The sequence below is a fragment of the Dryobates pubescens genome, chromosome 3 (genome assembly GCF_014839835.1).
Source record: "Dryobates pubescens isolate bDryPub1 chromosome 3, bDryPub1.pri, whole genome shotgun sequence".
NCBI classification, from domain to species: Eukaryota; Metazoa; Chordata; class Aves; order Piciformes; family Picidae; genus Dryobates; species Dryobates pubescens.
Window position 1 is genome coordinate 19,792,030 of NC_071614.1, and position 11,400 is coordinate 19,803,429.

Genomic DNA, 11,400 nt, shown 5'->3' on the forward strand with positions numbered 1-11,400 from the left:
CCAGAGGGGTGGGGAGAGAGAAGTTGCAGCATGAGCTGTCAAGGGTTCACTTGATAAAGGATTTGTTCCTGATGGCATCAATTTGCCCCAGGCTGCATTCAAAAGTCAGGCTGCTCGGGGTCTGACCTGAAGGCAGATGAAGTCAGTGGAAACATCCTGCCCCCTTGGGAGCATGGAGCAGGTGCAGATTGACAGCTCCTCCCCAGCCTCAGAATCCTCTGACGCATCCAGGAGATAACTTCTGTGCTGTGCATTGCTGAGCACAGATCAGCCTTTGTGCGTGCTGGGTGCTGAAACAAAACATCTGGTGGCAGATGGGGGAGTGCTGAAGGGCAGAAGGCTGCTGGACCTAAAGTGGAGGCCCATACAACATAGAGCCCATGCTGGAGGGACCAAGCCCAGCTGCTCTTCAAGCAATTGCCCAGGGGACAGAGACTTCCTGCCCCTGACTCCTGGGGGGCTATCTGGTTTATGTTGGTACTGTCTGCTCTTGGCTTTCCTTCCCAGGTCCCGGTCTCCAACTCGACACGTGCACCACAGCTGCAATGCAGCATTCGCTTCGCAGTGCTGTGGATGACACATCCTGGCCACCTTTGTGCCTGCCCCTGTGGAGCCTGCAGCATCCAAGCAGCTCCATGCATAGCTCATCCACAGAGATAGTGCAGCTCCCACCAAGGGAGAGCAGCCAAGCCAGAGATAAAGGGTGGTGGGTTGCCATCCATCACTGGGAGCACCACGGCCATGTGGTTCTCTGGCTTTGTGCTAAAGCTCCTCTCTAGAGTGCATCAAGCTGCTTGCACACACGTGTTCAGACACATCAGGCCACATACACAGAGCAGGATGCTCAAATCACAGAGTCACAGAATGTTAGGGGCTGGAAGGGACCTCAAAAGATCATCCAGTCCAACCCCCCTGCCAGAGCAGGATCACCTACACCAGATCACACAGGAATGCATCCAGGCAGGTTTGGAATATCTCCCGAGGCGGAGACTCCACAACCCCCCTAGGCAGGCTGTTGCAGGGCTCTGTCACCCTCACAGGGAAAAAATTCTTCCTCCTGTTTCCATGGAGCTTCCTATGCCTCAGCTTCCACCCATTGCGCCTTGTGCTGGCATTGGGCATCACCCAGCAGAGCCTGGCTCCAGCCTCTTGACACTCACCCTTTATGTATTTATAAACATGAATGAGGTCACCTCTCAGTCTCCTTTTCTCCAAGCTAAAGAGCCCTCAGCTCTCTCAGCCTCTTCTGCTAAGGAATATGTTCCACTCCCTTCATCATTTCCATGGCTCTGCACTGGACTCTTTCAAGCAGTTCCCTGAGGTCCTTCCTGATCTGAGGGGCCCAGAACTGGACACAATTTTCCAGATGTGGCCTCACCACGCCACACAAATGTATGTTCACAGCCCAGAAGCCAAGTGTATCCTGGGCTGAATCAAAAGTAGTGTGGCCACCAGGTTGAGGGAGGGGACTCTGCACCTCCACTTCACTCTGGTGAGGCTTCACCTGCAGGGCTGTGTCCTAGGGTCATCACCACAGGAAAGACTTGGAGAGGGTCCATAGGAGGCCACAAAAATGAAACACCTGTGCTGTGAAGGACAGCTGAGAGAGTTGGGGTTGTTCAGCCTGGAGAAGGCACCAGCTTTTAAAGGGAAGTTACAAAAAAGATGTGGTCTTTCTAGCCAGGCTTCTTTGCAAAAGAACAAGGGGTGCTGGTTTAAAACCAAAAAAAAGAGGGAGATTCAGGTAAATATAAGGAAGGTGGTGAAACATTGGCACAGGTTGCTCAGAGAGGTAGCAGATGCCCCATTGCTGGAAGTATTTGACATCAGGTTGGACATGATCCAGTTGCTCACTGTAAGGTCATTGGACTAGGTGATCTTTAATGCTCCTTTCCAAGCCAAAACATTCTATGACTCTATGATTCTATGGTTCTATGATTCAATGACTCTGTGATTCTATCGTTCTATGACTCAATGATTCTGTGATTCTATGACTCTGTGAATCTATCATTCTATGATTCTGTGATTCTATGATTCTGATTCTGTGATTCTGTGTCTATGATTCTATGAGTCTATGATCCCATGATTGTATGATATGAGCATCCACAGCTCCTCCTTGCCCACACTATAGCTCAAAAGCGGCAGTCTTGTTTCTGCTTGACAAATCCTGCCCCACCACACCATCTCTCACACTGGAGATGAAGATCCTCATGATGGGTTATGGTCTTCCATTCAGTGCACTAAGCAGTACCTCCAGATATGCAAAGCACCAACACTTCTAGGGAGGCTCTACACACACCCTCACAACTATCCCCATTGCAGATGGGGTTACAGACCCATCTTCTGTCCCCAGCTGTGTGTGACCAGGCATGGCACCCTGTTTGAATGCTCCGTGTCCCATGATCCAAAGTCCAGCTGTTGGAGGGCCCCCTTATCTGCACTGTTTGATGAAGGTGATCCTTGTTCTGTCCAAGCAGCCTGAAGGCCAACAGTTTTACGTTTTCTGGCACTATTTGACATCCAGCCTGCAAATAGAAAGGCCCCCCCCAAGGTGACTTACTGAGGGGAAAATGGAAGCCCTGGTGATGCCCTCGGCTGCATTGTTGCTGTAAAAAGAGATTTTTATGAGGTTTTAATTTCCTCCTCCTCTAGCTGGTGTTGCCAGGGAGAGGTTTCTGCTGGTTATTTGCTTTGTGGTGTTTTCCATAGCTGCAACCCCATTCCCACCTCTGCTGGTTTCCTGGAATTGACCTGGAGAATCAGTGCAAAGCAGGGAGCTTGCCAATTTTCTCAGGAGAGCTGCAGTACACAAGCACCACTCATACTCCAGCTCCTGATAATTCTGGGGAGGTATCCCAGCTTTCCCATTTAAGAAACACATAAAAGAATAAGATGCTAAGTGGCCATTTTTTGTCCTGACAGTCGTAAACAGAGCCCCGGCAGAGAGGCTCTTGGCAGTCCAGAAGCTGAGAAACACAGACAGACCTTGGAGTTTTAAGGATCCCATCATTTTCAAGCCAGCTTTGTGTGTTGGGGAAGGCTGAGGAGGAGACTGGAGTTTTTCACGCTTGACTCTGTCAGTGCTGAACGCAGAGACTGGGAGATGGAAAGAAAAAAACCCTTGATACTGCAGGCACTTGGACAGGATTTGAGCATCACATGCGTGAGCTTACAAACACCAGAAGAGCCTGACTGGGCCAGCCCTAACATCCTGTCTCCAGCAGCAAGCAGTAGCAGACTCCCCAGTGCTCAGAGCAATTTGTTGACAATGTCCTGCCTTTTTTTCCCCTTTTGTTTTCTCTTTTTATTCATTTTTTCTTTTTCTTCTTTCTCTTTTTACTTTTTTTCTTCTATTTTTTCTCTTTCTTTTTTTTTTCCTCTTTTTTCCTTCTTTTTCTTTTACTTTTTTCTTTTCCATTTTCTTATTTTTCTTTTTCTTTTTTCTTTTTCCTTTTCCTTTTCCATTTTTTATTTTTATTTTTTCTTCTTTTATTTTTCTTTTTCCTTCTTTTGCTTTTTCTTCTTTTCTTCTTTTTCTATTTCTTTTTCCTTTCCTCTTTTTTCTTTTCTTTTTTCTTTTTCCTTTTATTTTTATTTTTTTCTTTTTCTTTTTCTTTTTCTTTCTTTTTATTTTTATTTTTCTTTTTTCTTTTTCTTTTTCTTTTTCTTTTTCTTTTTCTTTTTCTTTTTCTTTTTCTTTTTCTTTTTCTTTTTCTTTTTTTTCTTTCTTTTTCTTTTTCTCTTTCTCTTTTTTCTTTTTCTTTTTCTCTTTTTTTCTTTCTTTTTCTTTTTCTTTTTCTTTTTCTTTTTCTTTTTCTTTTTCTTTTTCTTTTTCTTCTTTTTCTTTTTCCTTTTCTTCTTTTTTTCTTTTTCTTTCTTTTTCTTTTTCTCTTTCTCTTTCTTTTTCTTTTTCTTTTTATCTTTCTTTTTCTTTCTTTTTTTTTCTTTTTCTTTTTCTTTTTCTTTTTCTTTTTCTTTTTCTTTTTCTTTTTCTTTTTCTTTTTCTTTTTTCTTTTTCTTTTTCTTTTTCTTTTTCTTTTTCTTTTTCTTTTTCTTTTTCTTTTTCTTTTTCTTTTTCTTTTTCTTTTTCTTTTTCTTTTTCATCTTTCTTTTTCTTTCTCTTTTTCTTTTTCTTTTTCTTTTTCTTTTTCTTTTTCTTTTTCTTTTTATCTTTCTTTTTCTTTCTTTTTATTTTCTTTTTCTTTTTCTTTTTCTTTTTCTTTTTCTTTTTCTTTTTCTTTTTCTTTTTCTTTTTCTTTTTCTTTTTCTTTTTTTCTTTTTCTTTTTCTCTTTCTTTTTCTTTTTCTTTCTTTTTCTTTTTCTCTTTCTCTTTCTCTTTTTCTTTTTCTTTTTCTTTTTCTTTTTCTTTTTCTTTTTCTTTTTCTTTTTCTTTTTCTTTTTCCTTTTCCCCCCTCTTTTGCTTTCTCTTTTCCTTTCCCTTTCTCTTTCTCCTTTTTTTTAACACTTATTTATTTATTTATGTGTTTATATATCCTTTTCTCTTTCTTTTCTTTCCCCTGCAACATGGTGTGCCCAAGAGCAGGCACATCCCAGTGCAACTGTTTGCTGTTCTGTTGAAACGCATCTAAGAGTGACAAAGTTCCCTCCTCTCCAGGAACATTACACAACCCCTATCCTAGGCAATATAAATCCAGGGTTTCCCTGTCCTCCATCTCTTTACAACCATTCACTCCTTGTGGTGGAGCTTCCACCCCCCTGCAGCCATGCGGATCCTCCAGCTGCTCTTTGCAGTCATTGTCGTTCTCCTCCTCCAGGACATTCCCGGTAAGGACAGAATACTCACTCAGGGGGTTCTGCAACACTCTGGAGAGAGAAAAATCAGATTCCTCCCCCAAGGTAGGCAAGGACAAGAAAGGGCCCTCAGGTCAAGCCAAGCCAAGGCTGACCTCACTCTTGCTTCCAAGGATCGAATTTCTTCTGAAATAGTCTCCATGAACTCCTGGATGCAGTTGTCCCAGGTTCATAGGCTTAACATCCCCTTCTCTCCATCCCTTCAAAACCTACCCAGAAATGCTAAGCCTAAGCCAGGAGCCTGAGCTCTGCTCCTTATGGGGATACAAGCCTCATCCTCCAGAAAACAAGGGGAACTCCATGAGACCAGAAGCATCTTTCAAGGGACAAAGATGGGGGAAAGACTGGATTTATTTTATTATCTGTTTTCTTCTGGGATTCTGCTTTAATAGAAAAATCTCCCTTAGCTCAGCTTTCTCACTGGTTGCATTTCTCTATGTGTATCAGGAGTTGAGGTTTCATGCAGCTGTAAGGTCACTATGATGTTGCTAGGGCTATGGTGGTGTAACTTTCATAGGAAACAGACCTGATAGCCAAGAGGAGATTGATTTGCTCAGCCTGTTTATTCTCTCATTTAGTTAAGTCCTAGGGATAAAGGTGAGAGAAGGGTTTGCCTGGTCCTGGTCCTGATATCCCCCAGGGTATCCCTCCAGAAACCCCAACCTTGGGCTCTCTGCTGCATGTAAAGAGAAGCAGCACACACCCTTGTTATCAAAGGAGGAAGATTTCAAACTAACCACGAAACAATTACCCAAAAAAAACCCCAAACCAAACAAAATCAACTCATAGATGAAATACCTGGTCCAGAAAGACTTCTTTAACTTTCATTGTTGCCCAGGAGTCCTAGTTCTTGCTGGAGAAGGATGCTTCTCCCAAGCATATCTGACCTTGTTCTTACTCTTAGGAGATTCCAATTTGACACAGAAGGACAACTTTTCACAATAAGGACAAGCAGATGTTGGAATAATCTCCCCAGGGAGGTGTTGGAGTCCCTATCATTGGGCATTTTTAAGACTCAATGAACAGGCTGCTAGGCCATCTTATCTAAACCATGCTTTTGCCAAGAAAGGTTGAACCAGATGATCCTTAAGGTCCCTTCCAACCTTATATTCTACTATTCTGTGAAGCCAGATGATTTTTCCTGTTGTCAATGTCAATCGCTTTTGTGGCCTTCCAATATCTGAAGGGGGCCTACAAGAAAGCTGGGGAGGGACTTTTTAGGGTGCCAGGGAGGACTAGGGGGAATGGAGCAAAACTAGAAATGGGTAGATTCAAATTGGATGTAAGGAAGAAGTGCTTCCCCATGAGGGTGGGGAGACACCAGGGAGGTGGTGGAAGCCTCATCCCTGGAGGGTTTTGAGGCCAGGCTGGATGTGGCTGTGAGCAACCTGCTGTAGTGTGAGGTGTTCCTGCCCATGGCAGGGGGGTTGGAAATGGCTGATTCTTGAGGTCCCTTCCAACCCTAACAATTCTATGATTCTATGACCAGTGGGGCTCTGAATGGCTTTACAGGTCCCTTAAGCAGATCTTCCATCTCCTTATCCCCTGCAGTAAGAGGCCTTTCAGACAGCCAGCAGTGCAGAAGCAGCCATGGACGCTGTCGGAGGCTTTGCTTCCACATGGAGCGCTGGGAAGGGAGCTGCAGCAACGGCCGCCTGCGCTGCTGCCGCTGAGGACCGCCACGCTAACATGGACCTTAACTCCCCAGGGGAACAAGCCCAGGGACTCTGAAACCTCAACTGTGTGTAGAATCTGCTCTTGGACACCTCCACAGCTACACCTGCTGCTTGGTTTTGGTTTTGGTTTTTTTTTTTCCCACCACAAATAAAACTGTTGGGTCTAGACAGCCTTCTGAGTCCAGAGTGCAGACGTGTTCTCCTCTGAACCAGGGAGCATCCTGTCTAACACCTGAGATTTTACACTGCTTGATATGCACTGAAATATGTGCACAAGGCTGGCAGACGTGGCACAGAACCAAGTTGTGGATGCCCCCTCCCTGGAAGTGTTCAAGGCCAGGCTGGATGCAGTTTCAAGCAGCCTGATCTAGTAGAAGGTATCCCTGAACACGTCAGGGGAGATGGAACTAAATGATCTTTAAAGTCTCTTTCAACTCAAACCCTTCTATGATTTCCTGATTCTTTGACCCCCGTGCCCTTCCAGAGTGGCAGCAAGAAAGGTATCTGCTAGGTTTGTCTAGGCAGTTATGAAGTATCTCTTCCAACCCATACTTCCACCTCTGTCTCTGTCATGGCCTTATCAACCTCTATCTCTTGTTCTGTCTACAGAAGAGAATACAGCAGGATTCATCCTCTTTAAGAAGATGGATCCAAGACAGAAGTATGATTTGCCTTCCAAAATTTGCCTCTTCCTCTGCCCATAACAAGGTGGATCTGGGTGGATGGCTCAGGTTATCCACCTCTGAGATGAGGTAAAGGTGGGTGAGCTGGAGAAATCCCAGTCCCATGGGCAAAACAACTCACTTAGTGGTTGCGTAGTAAGTGTGGTGGGTTCTGCATCTGGCCTGCTTCTGCATGGAGCAATTCTCATTGTGGAATCTTCCTTGCACAGTGCAGGGTTGAAATAAAAAGAGAAATTGCTCATGAGGCTGATGGTAAAAGTAAAAGGAGCTTTTCTGACCTTGCTGCTGTTGGCTGATGGAGGGACACCTCACCTGAGTTGAGTATGGTTGTGGGTTTAGGGGCCAAAGAAGAGATCTGAAGCAGCCAAACTGACTTTGGATGGGCCCTGAATATTGACATATTGAGCTAAAATCTGGGAAGTTCATCTCTGGACCCCCCCCCCCCCCCCCCCCCCCCCCCCCCCCCCCAGTGTGGTATCTAGAATGCAAAAATAATGAAGTGGCAAAAACTCCCACCCAAAAAGCTTCCCTGAACTGCAAAACACCCAGCTACACACCTGGCTTAACCTAAACTCACTCCACTGTCTACCCCTGAGGGAACAACCTCATCCTGGAAGAAACAGAGGGAAACCAGCAAAACCAATGACTCAGCTCTGCCTAATGGCACCTATGGAGTGCCATTAGAATCTTAGAATTGTTAGGGTTGGAAGGGACCTCAAGGATCAGCCAGTTCCAAACCCCCTGCCATGAGCAGGAACACCTCACACTAGATCAGCTTGCTCAGAGACACATCCAGCCTGGTCTCAAAAACCTCCAGGGATGAGGCTTCTACCACCTCCCTGGGCAACCTTGCTCCTGACCTTGCTCCTCTCACTCTGCAGAGTGACAACACTATGGCAATGCCAACACACAGTCCCCTCTCCTGGATGCTTCTCCTCTCCGTTGAGTGACAGTCTGGCTCCTCGGGGGCCCTGGGAAGCTCAGCCAGAGGTTAGCAGCCACTCTGGCTCACATGAGCCATCAGTCCCATCGAGCAGATAGGGCTCCCCTTGATAACAAAACCTGCCAGAAAGGAGCCTCCAGGGCTTTTTTTCCACCTTTTTGAAGTCTGGCCGGTGAAGTTTTGCAGAGCTTTGTCTTTTTGCCAAAGTAACCAACTTCCAGCTCCAGCCTTCATCTTCCCTCACGTTCCCCGACCTCCTCCCCCCTGCCTTCCCTCTTCCTCCTTGTCCTTCCATGCACACGCCTCTCTGTGGGGCTGATAGGGATACTGGGGCGGGGGGGGGGGGTGGAGGACGGGGGTAGGGGGGGTCGGGACTGCATGGAGGGACAACGATGAGGAGGTGATGTCATTTGTTTTTGGCCCTGGAATAGGCAAGGGTTAGACATGTCTGCTGCTACCCAGCCTGGCGCCGGGAGCAACTGGGAGCCTTCCTTTTGCAGTCGCCTCTGCGCCTTATCAGGGGCAGGATGACATCTCGGGGACATGCTGCCGGGGTTGCAGCAGGGAAAAGAGGTGGGAAGCCCCCCTGAATGTGAGCCTTGTGAGAAGCATGGACGCTGGGTGTGCACATGAGTGTCTGCGTGTGTGTGTGTGGGGGGGTGCTCTCTGGCAGGAGCTGCAGGGGGAAATCGCAGGCAGCAGGATGGAGCCCGGCTATCAGCCGGCGCGGAGAAGAAAGCGTCTGGGTGCCGAAGCCCGGCCAAGCTGAGAGGGATGCTGTCACCCACCTCTGTTCCTGCAAAGGCCTGGGAGAGTTTAACCTCTCACATCTCTAGGAGGCAACCTGGAAAACCGCGTGTGACCGCTGGGGAAAAAAAAAAAATCCGCCTTGCCGTCAAAGGAGGAAGCCAGGGGAGATGGAGGGAGGTGAATCCATCCCCCCCATACCCAAAGCTTGGGGCCAGGAATGATCTCAGGAAGGGCTGGATACAAATTGACCATGACAGCGGCTCCAAAATGGATTTTTTTTTTTCCTCTTCTAGATGTCTTTTCTTTGCCATTATTCTTTTTTCCAACGTGGAATGGAAAACCCTCACTCTCCATCAGACAGCAGCAGCCCCCAGTGCCAAGCACTCTTTTCTTCTCCCCCCACCCCCCCCCCCCCCCCGCCCCAAAATGTGATTTGATCAGACAGGAATTCAATGGGGTTCAGATAAAGCCAGAATCCATTTGGCTTCATCTCTTCTCCAACACAGGCTTCAGGAGGGAAGAGCCTTATGGGACATGGGAGCTGTTGTCCAAGGAAAGAGACAATTCTCTACATCTTATTTTTCTCTTTTTCTTTTCTTTTCTTTTCTTTTCTTTTCTTTTCTTTTCTTTTCTTTTCTTTTCTTTTCTTTTCTTTTCTTTTCTTTTCTTTTCTTTTCTTTTCTTTTCTTTTCTTTTCTTTCCTTTTCTTTTCTTTCCCTTTCCTTTCCTTCCTTTCCTTTCCTTTCCTTTCCTTTCCTTTCCTTTCCTTTCCATTCCTTTCCTTTCCTTTCCTTTCCTTTCCTTTCCTTTCCTTTCCTTTCCTTTCCTTTCCTTTCCTTTCCTTTCCTTTCCTTTCCTATTTCATTTTCTTTTATTTATCTGATTTTATTTGATTTGTGCAATGTTATTTTTATGTAATTTTATTTTACTTATGTAATTTTATTTTATTATTTTAGTTTATTGATTTTAATTTAATTTAATTTAATTTAATTTCTTTTATTTTATTGATTTAAATTTTCTTTTATTTTATTCTAGCTTATTTATGTTATTTTTTTTTTTATTTAGTTTATTTTACTGATTTCAATTTAATTTTATTTTGTTTTATTTATACTTTTAAATTTTATTTTATGGATTTGAATTTTATTTTATTTTAAAATTTATTTTAGTTTATTGATTTTCTTTTTCTTGTTTATTTTTATTTTACTATTTTATTTTATTTATTTTAATTTAATATATTTATAATATATTTATATATTTATATTTATATATTTATATATTTATATTTATATATATAATATATTTATAATATATTTAATTTAATATATTAATTTAATATATATGTTATTTTATTTCTTTTCTTTTCTTGATTTTCATTTTATTTCATTTTATTTCATTTATTTTTATTTTTATTTTTATTTTTATTTTATTGATTTTATTTTTTTCCATTTATTTTCTTATTTTATTTTATTTCACTTATGAAAGGTACAAGCAACCTTTTCTTCCTCCACCCCCTGCAATGGATGCTCCTGCTCACTCTTCACTTTGGAGACCAATGCTCTAGAGGAAAAGGGAGACTTTGTGGAATGACAGCCTCTGAAGCATGGGGCAGGAATAGAATGGAATGGAATGGAATAGAATAGAATAGAATAGAATAGAATAGAATAGAATAGAATAGAATAGAATAGAATAGAATAGAATAGAATGGAATTAACCAGGTTGGAAAAGACCTCAGAGATCATTGAGTCCAACCCATCACCCAGCACCATCTCATCAACTAAACCACGGCACCAAGCACCCCACCCAGTCTCTTCCTAAACACCTCCAGGGATGGTGACTCCACCACCTCCCTGGGCAGCACATTCCAAAGGCCAATCTCTCTTTCTATGAAGAACTTCTTCCTAACACCCAGCCTCAACCTCCCCTGGCACAGCTTGAGACTGTGTCCTCTTGTCCTGGTGCTGGTTGCCTGGGAGAAGAGACCAATCCTCACCTGGCTACAACCTCCCTTCAGGTAGTAGTAGACAGCAATAAGGTCTCCCCTGAAACACTAAGTAGTTCTCTGCCCAGCTGGAAAATTCCTACAAATGATTTGGTTTGCTTAGAAAACTCAAGATTTTCTGTAACAGCCATGCTCACTTCTTGTAATTACAGGGAGAAAACAGAGTGTGAAAAACTAGGAATGTTATAATTCAAGGTGACTTTCAAGGACTCTTCCACACCTAAGCCAAGCATCAATAGAGTTCCTCTCATCTCAGGTCTCCATCTTGTTGGACACCATAGTTCCCTTGAGAGACAGAAGAAGAGGCTCTGTGTAGCCAAAAAAATGATGTCCTACGAAGGTTTTCTTATCTCTGCAGGTAGCAAAGGGAGCCCAGGGTGATCCAACACCATGGAGGCACTTCTGTTGGTCAGCTCACAGAATGGTGGGGGGTGGAAGGGACCTCTGGAGATCATCCAGTCCACCTGATAAAGCAGGGTCACCTCACAGGTTGCACAAGGTCACATCCAGATGGGTTTGGAATCTCTCCAGAGAAGG